This window comes from Megachile rotundata, unplaced genomic scaffold (genome assembly GCF_050947335.1).
Source record: "Megachile rotundata isolate GNS110a unplaced genomic scaffold, iyMegRotu1 scaffold0132, whole genome shotgun sequence".
NCBI lineage: Eukaryota > Metazoa > Arthropoda > Insecta > Hymenoptera > Megachilidae > Megachile > Megachile rotundata.
The window spans coordinates 65,333-78,271 of NW_027473429.1; positions in this window are offsets into that span (position 1 = coordinate 65,333).

Genomic DNA, 12,939 nt, shown 5'->3' on the forward strand with positions numbered 1-12,939 from the left:
CACAATCACAATTACACAATCACACAATCACACAATCACACAATCACACAATCACACAATCACACAATCACACAATCACACAATCACACAATCACACAATCACACAATCACACAATCACACAATCACACAATCACACAATCACACAATCACTCAATCACACAATCACACAATCTCACAATCACACAATCACACAGTCATACAATCACACCATCACAATCACGCAATCACACAATCACACAATCACACAATCACACAATCACACAATCACACAATCACAAAATCACACAATCACACAATCACACAATCACACAATCACACAATCACACAATCACACAATCACACAATCACACAGTCACACAATCACACAATCACACAATCACACAATCACAATCGCACAATCACACAATCACACAATCCCACAATTCACACAATCTCACAATCACACAATCACACAATCACACAATCACAATTACACAATCACACAATCACACAATCACAATCGCACAATCACACAATCACACAATCCCACAATTCACACAATCTCACAATCACACAATCACACAATCACACAATCACACAATCACAATTACACAATCACACAATCACACAATCACACAATCACAATCACACAATCACACAATCACAATTACACAATCACACAATCACACAATCACACAATCACACAATCACACAATCACACAATCACACAATCACACAATCACACAATCACACAATCACACAATCACACAATCACTCAATCACACAATCGCACAATCACAATCACACAATCACAATCACACAATCACAATCACACAATCACAATCACACAATCACTATCACACAATCACAATCACACAATCACAATCACACAATCACAATCACACAATCACAATTACACAATCACACAATCACACAATCACACAATCACACAATCACAATCACACAATCACACAATCACAATTACACAATCACACAATCACACAATCACACAATCACACAATCACACAATCACACAATCACACAATCACACAATCACACAATCACACAATCACACAATCACACAATCACACAATCACACAATCACACAATCACACAATCACACAATCACACAATCACACAATCACACAATCACACAATCACACAATCACACAATCACACAATCACACAATCACACAATCACACAATCACTCAATCACACAATCGCACAATCACAATCACACAATCACAATCACACAATCACAATCACACAATCACAATCACACAATCACAATCACACAATCACAATCACACAATCACAATCACACAATCACAATCACACAATCACAATCACACAATCACAATCACACAATCACAATCACACAATCACAATCACACAATCACAATCACACAATCACAATCACACAATCACAATCACACAATCACAATCACACAATCACAATCACACAATCACAATCACACAATCACAATCACACAATCACAATCACACAATCACAATCACACAATCACAATCACACAATCACAATCACACAATCACAATCACACAATCACAATCACACAATCACAATCACACAATCACAATCACACAATCACAATCACACAATCACAATCACACAATCACAATCACACAATCACAATCACACAATCACAATCACACAATCACAATCACACAATCACAATCACACAATCACAATCACACAATCACACAATCACACAATCACACAATCACACAATCACACAATCACACAATCACACAATCACACAATCACACAATCACACAATCACACAGTCACACAATCACACAATCACACAATCACACAATCACACAATCACACAGTCACACAATCACACAATCACACAATCACACAATCACACAATCACAATCGCACAATCACAATCACACAATCACACAATCACACAATCACACAATCACACAATCACACAATCACACAATCACACAATCACACAATCACACAATCACTCAATCACACAATCACACAATCTCACAATCACACAATCACACAGTCATACAATCACACCATCACAATCACGCAATCACACAATCACACAATCACACAATCACACAATCACACAATCACACAATCACACAATCACACAATCACACAATCACACAATCACACAATCACACAATCACACAATCACACAATCACACAATCACACAATCACACAATCACACAATCACACAATCACACAATCACACAATCACACAATCACACAATCACACAATCACACAATCACACAATCACACAATCACTCAATCACACAATCGCACAATCACAATCGCACAATCACAATCGCACAATCACAATCACACAATCACAATCACACAATCACAATCACACAATCACAATCACACAATCACAATCACACAATCACAATCACACAATCACAATCACACAATCACAATCACACAATCACAATCACACAATCACAATCACACAATCACAATCACACAATCACAATCACACAATCACAATCACACAATCACAATCACACAATCACAATCACACAATCACAATCACACAATCACAATCACACAATCACAATCACACAATCACAATCACACAATCACAATCACACAATCACAATCACACAATCACAATCACAAAATCACAATCACACAATCACAATCACACAATCACAATCACACAATCACAATCACACAATCACAATCACACAATCACAATCACACAATCACAATCACACAATCACAATCACACAATCACTCAATCACACAATCACACAATCACACAATCACACAATCACACAATCACACAATCACACAATCACACAATCACACAATCACACAATCACACAATCACACAATCACACAATCACACAATCACACAATCACACAATCACAATCACACAATCACAATCACACAATCACAATCACACAATCGCAATCACACAATCACACAATCACACAATCACACAATCACACAATTCACACAATCACACAATCACACAATCACACAATCACACAATCACACAATCACACAATCACAATCACACAATCACACAATCACACAATCACACAATCACACAATCACACAATCTCACAATCATACAATCACGCAATCACACAATCACACAATCACAATCACACAATCACACAATCACACAATCACACAATCACACAATCTCACAATCACACAATCACACAATCACACAATCACACAATCACACAGTCACACAGTCACACAATCACACAATCACACAATCACACAATCACAATCGCACAATCACAATCACACAATCACAATCACACAATCACAATCACACAATCGCAATCACACAATCACACAATCACACAATCACACAATCACACAATCACACAATCACACAATCACACAACCACACAATCACAATTACACAATCACACAATCACACAATCACAATCACACAATCACACAATCATAATTACACAACCACACAATCACACAATCACACAATCACACAATCACACAATCACACAATCACACAATCACACAATCACACAATCACACAATCACACAATCACACAATCACACAATCACACAATCACACAATCACTCAATCACACAATCACACAATCACAATCACACAATCACAAACACACAATCACAATCACACAATCACAATCACACAATCACAATCACACAATCACAATCACACAATCACAATCACACAATCACAATCACACAATCACAATCACACAATCACAATCACACAATCACAATCACACAATCACAATCACACAATCACTCAATCACACAATCACACAATCACACAATCACACAATCACAATCACACAATCACAATTACACAATCACACAATCAGACAATCACACAATCACGCAATCATACAATCACACAAACACACAATCACTCAATCACACGATCACACAACCACACAATCACACAATCACACAATCACACAATCACACAATCACACAATCACACAATCACACACTCACACAATCACACAGTCACAATCACACAATCACAATCACACAATCACAATCACACAATCACACAGTCACACAATCACACAATCACAATCACGCCATCACACAATCACGATCACACAATCACGATCACACAATCACGATCACACAATCACGATCACACAATCACGGTCACACAATCACGGTCACACAACCACACAATCACACAATCACACAATCACACAATCACACAATCACACAATCACACAATCACACAATCACACAATCACACAATCACACAATCACACAATCACACAATCACACAATCTCACAATCACACAATCACACATTCACACAATCACACAATCACACAATCACACAATCACACAATCTCACAATCACACAATCACACAATCACACAATCACACAATCACACAATCACACAATCACACAATCACACAATCACACAGTCACACAATCACACAATCACACAATCACACAATCACACAATCACACAGTCACACAATCACACAATCACACAATCACACAATCACACAATCACAATCGCACAATCACAATCACACAATCACACAATCACACAATCACACAATCACACAATCACACAATCACACAATCACACAATCACACAATCACAATTACACAATCACACAATCGCACAATCACACAATCACAATCACACAATCACACAATCACAATTACACAATCACACAATCACACAATCACACAATCACACAATCACACAATCACACAATCACACAATCACACAATCACACAATCACACAATCACACAATCACACAATCACACAATCACACAATCACACAATCACACAATCACACAATCACACAATCACACAATCACACAATCACACAATCACTCAATCACACAATCGCACAATCACAATCACACAATCACAATCACACAATCACAATCACACAATCACAATCACACAATCACAATCACACAATCACAATCACACAATCACAATCACACAATCACAATCACACAATCACAATCACACAATCACAATCACACAATCACAATCACACAATCACAATCACACAATCACAATCACACAATCACAATCACACAATCACAATCACACAATCACAATCACACAATCACAATCACACAATCACAATCACACAATCACAATCACACAATCACAATCACACAATCACAATCACACAATCACAATCACACAATCACAATCACACAATCACAATCACACAATCACAATCACACAATCACAATCACACAATCACAATCACACAATCACAATCACACAATCACACAATCACACACTCACACAATCACACAGTCACAATCACACAATCACAATCACACAATCACAATCACACAATCACAATCACACAACCACAATCACACAATCACAATCACACAATCACAATCACACAATCACAATCACACAATCACAATCACACAATGACAATCACACAATCACAATCACACAATCACAATCACACAATGACAATCACACAATCACAATCACACAATCACAATCACACAATCGCAATCACACAATCAATCAATCACACAATCACACAATCACACAACCACACAATCACAAAATCACACAATCACACAACCACACAATCACAATTACACAATCACACAATCACACAATCACACAATCACAATCACACAATCACACAATCATAATTACACAACCACACAATCACACAATCACACAATCACACAATCACACAATCACACAATCACACAATCACACAATCACACAATCACACAATCACACAATCACACAATCACACAATCACACAATCACACAATCACACAATCACTCAATCACACAATCACACAATCACAATCACACAATCACAAACACACAATCACAATCACACAATCACAATCACACAATCACAATCACACAATCACAATCACACAATCACAATCACACAATCACAATCACACAATCACAATCACACAATCACAATCACACAATCACAATCACACAATCACAATCACACAATCACTCAATCACACAATCACACAATCACACAATCACACAATCACAATCACACAATCACAATTACACAATCACACAATCACACAATCACACAATCACGCAATCATACAATCACACAAACACACAATCACTCAATCACACGATCACACAACCACACAATCACACAATCACACAATCACACAATCACACAATCACACAATCACACAATCACACACTCACACAATCACACAGTCACAATCACACAATCACAATCACACAATCACAATCACACAATCACACAGTCACACAATCACACAATCACAATCACGCCATCACACAATCACGATCACACAATCACGATCACACAATCACGATCACACAATCACGATCACACAATCACGGTCACACAATCACGGTCACACAACCACACAATCACACAATCACACAATCACACAATCACACAATCACACAATCACACAATCACACAATCACACAATCACACAATCACACAATCACACAATCACACAATCACACAATCTCACAATCACACAATCACACAATCACACAATCACACAATCACACAATCACACAATCACACAATCTCACAATCACACAATCACACAATCACACAATCACACAATCACACAATCACACAATCACACAATCACACAATCACACAGTCACACAATCACACAATCACACAATCACACAATCACACAATCACACAGTCACACAATCACACAATCACACAATCACACAATCACACAATCACAATCGCACAATCACAATCACACAATCACACAATCACACAATCACACAATCACACAATCACACAATCACACAATCACACAATCACACAATCACACAATCACACAATCACACAATCACAATTACACAATCACACAATCGCACAATCACACAATCACAATCACACAATCACACAATCACAATTACACAATCACACAATCACACAATCACACAATCACACAATCACACAATCACACAATCACACAATCACACAATCACACAATCACACAATCACACAATCACACAATCACACAATCACACAATCACACAATCACACAATCACACAATCACACAATCACACAATCACACAATCACACAATCACTCAATCACACAATCGCACAATCACAATCACACAATCACAATCACACAATCACAATCACACAATCACAATCACACAATCACAATCACACAATCACAATCACACAATCACAATCACACAATCACAATCACACAATCACAATCACACAATCACAATCACACAATCACAATCACACAATCACAATCACACAATCACAATCACACAATCACAATCACACAATCACAATCACACAATCACAATCACACAATCACAATCACACAATCACAATCACACAATCACAATCACACAATCACAATCACACAATCACAATCACACAATCACAATCACACAATCACAATCACACAATCACAATCACACAATCACAATCACACAATCACAATCACACAATCACAATCATACAATCACAATCACACAATCACAATCACACAATCACAATCACACAATCACAATCACACAATCACAATCACACAATCACTCAATCACACAATCACGCAATCACACAATCACACAATCACAATCACACAATCACAATTACACAATCACACAATCACACAATCACGCAATCATACAATCACACAAACACACAATCACTCAATCACACGATCACACAACCACACAATCACACAATCACACAATCACACAATCACACACTCACACAATCACACAGTCACAATCACACAATCACAATCACACAATCACAATCACACAATCACAATCACACAACCACAATCACACAATCACAATCACACAATCACAATCACACAATCACAATCACACAATCACAATCACACAATGACAATCACACAATCACAATCACACAATCACAATCACACAATCACAATCACACAATCACAATCACACAATCACAATCACACAATCGCAATCACACAATCAATCAATCACACAATCACACAATCACACAACCACACAATCACAAAATCACACAATTCACACAATCTCACAATCACACAATCACAATCGCACAATCACAATTACACAATCACACAATCACACAATCACACAATTCACACAATCTCACAATCACACAATCACAATCGCATAATCACAATTACACAATCACAATTACACAATCACACAATCACACAATCACACAATCACACAATCACACAACCACACAATCACACAATCACACAATAACACAAGCACACACTCACACAATCACACAGACACAATCACACAATCACAATCACACAATCACAATCACACAATCACACAATCACACAATCACACAATCACACAATCACACAATCACACAAGCACACAATCACTCAATCACACAATCACACAATCACACAATCACACAATCACACAATCACACTACCACACAATCACACAATCACACAATCACACAATCACACAATCACACAGTACACACAATCACAATCACACAATCACAATTACACAATCACACAATCACACAATCACACAATCACACAATCACACAATCACACAATCACACAATCACACAATCACCTAATCACACAATCACACAATCTCACAACCACACAATCACACAGGCACACATAACTCAATCACACAATCACAAAATCACACAATCACACAATCTCACAATCACACAATCACACAATCACACAATCACGGTCACACAATCACACATTCACACAATCACAATCACACACTCACAATCACACAATCACAATCACACAATCACAATCACACAATCACAATCACACAATCACAATCACACAATCACAATCACACAATCACAATCACACAATCACAATCACACAATCACAATCACACAATCACAATCACACAATCACAATCACACAATCACAATCACACAATCACAATCACACAATCACAATCACACAATCACAATCACACAATCACAATCACACAATCACAATCACACAATCACAATCACACAATCACAATCACACAATCAAAATCACACAATCACAATCACACAATCACAATCACACAATCACAATCACACAATCACAATCACACAATCACAATCACACAATCACAATCACACAATCACAATCACACAATCACAATCACACAATCACAATCACACAATCACAATCACACAATCACAATCACACAATCACAATCACACAATCACAATCACACAATCACAATCACACAATCACAATCACACAATCACACAATCACAATTACACAACCACACAATCACACAATCACACAATTCACACAATCTCACAATCACACAATCACAATCGCATAATCACAATTACACAATCACAATTACACAATCACACAATCACACAATCACACAATCACACAATCACACAACCACACAATCACACAATCACACAATAACACAAGCACACACTCACACAATCACACAGACACAATCACACAATCACAATCACACAATCACAATCACACAATCACACAATCACACAATCACACAATCACACAATCACACAATCACACAATCACACAAGCACACAATCACTCAATCACACAATCACACAATCACACAATCACACAATCACACAATCACACTACCACACAATCACACAATCACACAATCACACAATCACACAATCACACAGTACACACAATCACAATCACACAATCACAATTACACAATCACACAATCACACAATCACACAATCACACAATCACACAATCACACAATCACACAATCACCTAATCACACAATCACACAATCTCACAACCACACAATCACACAGGCACACATAACTCAATCACACAATCACAAAATCACACAATCACACAATCTCACAATCACACAATCACACAATCACACAATCACGGTCACACAATCACACATTCACACAATCACAATCACACACTCACAATCACACAATCACAATCACACAATCACAATCACACAATCACAATCACACAATCACAATCACACAATCACAATCACACAATCACAATCACACAATCACAATCACACAATCACAATCACACAATCACAATCACACAATCACAATCACACAATCACAATCACACAATCACAATCACACAATCACAATCACACAATCACAATCACACAATCACAATCACACAATCACAATCACACAATCACAATCACACAATCACAATCACACAATCACAATCACACAATCACAATCACACAATCAAAATCACACAATCACAATCACACAATCACAATCACACAATCACAATCACACAATCACAATCACACAATCACAATCACACAATCACAATCACACAATCACAATCACACAATCACAATCACACAATCACAATCACACAATCACAATCACACAATCACAATCACACAATCACAATCACACAATCACAATCACACAATCACAATCACACAATCACACAATCACAATTACACAACCACACAATCACACAATCACACAATCACACAATCACACAATCACACAATCACACAATCACACAATCACACAATCACACAATCACACAATCACACAATCACACAATCACACAATCACACAATCACACAATCACACAATCACACTATCACACAATCACACAATCACACAATCACACAATCACACAATCACACAATCACACAATCACACAATCACACAATCACACAATCACACAATCACACAATCACACAATCACACAATCACACAATCACACAATCACACAATCACACAATCACAATCACACAATCACAATCACACAATCACAATCACACAATCACAATCACACAATCACAATCACACAATCACAATCACACAATCACAATCACACAATCACAATCACACAATCACAATCACACAATCACAATCACACAATCACAATCACACAATCACAATCACACTATCACAATCACACAATCACAATCACACAATCACAATCACACAATCACAATCACACAATCACAATCACACAATCACAATCACACAATCACAATCACACAATCACAATCACACAATCACAATCACACAATCACAATCACACAATCACAATCACACAATCACAATCACACAATCACAATCACACAATCACAATCACACAATCACAATCACACAATCACAATCACACAATCACAATCACACAATCACAATCACACAATCACAATCACACAATCACAATCACACAATCACAATCACACAATCACAAACACACAATCACAATCACACAATCACAATCACACAATCACAATCACACAATCACACAATCACACAATCACACAATCACACAATCACACAATCACACAATCACACAATCACACAATCACACAATCACACAATCACACAATCACACAATCACACAATCACACAATCACACAATCACACAATCACACAATCACACAATCACACAATCACACAATCACACAATCACACAATCACACAATCACACAATCACAATCACACAATCACAATCACACAATCGCAATCACACAATCACACAATCACACAATCACACAATCACACAATCACACAATTCACACAATCTCACAATCACTCAATCACACAATCACACAATCACACAATCACACAATAACACATTCACACAATCACAATCACACAATCACAATCACAAAATCGCAATCACACAATCACACAATCACACAATCACACAATCACACAATCACACAATCACACAATTCACACAATCTCACAATCACACAATCACACAATCACACAATCACACAATCACAATTAGACAATCACACAATCACACAATCACACAATCACACAATCACAATCACACAATCACACAATCACAATTACACAATCACACAATCACACAATCACACAATCACACAATCACACAATCACACAATCACACAATCACACAATCACACAATCACACAATCACACAATCACACAATCACACAATCACACAATCACACAATCACTCAATCACACAATCGCACAATCACAATCACACAATCACAATCACACAATCACAATCACACAATCACAATCACACAATCACAATCACACAATCACAATCACACAATCACAATCACACAATCACAATCACACAATCACAATCACACAATCACAATCACACAATCACAATCACACAATCACAATCACACAATCACAATCACACAATCACAATCACACAATCACAATCACACAATCACAATCACACAATCACAATCACACAATCACAATCACACAATCACAATCACACAATCACAATCACACAATCACAATCACACAATCACAATCACACAATCACAATCACACAATCACAATCACACAATCACAATCACACAATCACAATCACACAATCACAATCACACAATCACAATCACACAATCACAATCACACAATCACAATCACACAATCACAATCACACAATCACAATCACACAATCACAATCACACAATCACAATCACACAATCACAATCACACAATCACAATCACACAATCACAATCACACAATCACAATCACACAATCACAATCACACAATCACAATCACACAATCACAATCACACAATCACAATCACACAATCACAATCACACAATCACAATCACACAATCACAATCACACAATCACAATCACACAATCACAATCACACAATCACAATCACACAATCACAATCACACAATCACAATCACACAATCACAATCACACAATCACAATCACACAATCACAATCACACAATCACAATCACACAATCACAATCACACAATCACAATCACACAATCACAATCACACAATCACAATCACACAATCACAATCACACAATCACAATCACACAATCACAATCACACAATCACAATCACACAATCACAATCACACAATCACAATCACACAATCACAATCACACAATCACAATCACACAATCACAATCACACAATCACAATCACACAATCACAATCACACAATCACAATCACACAA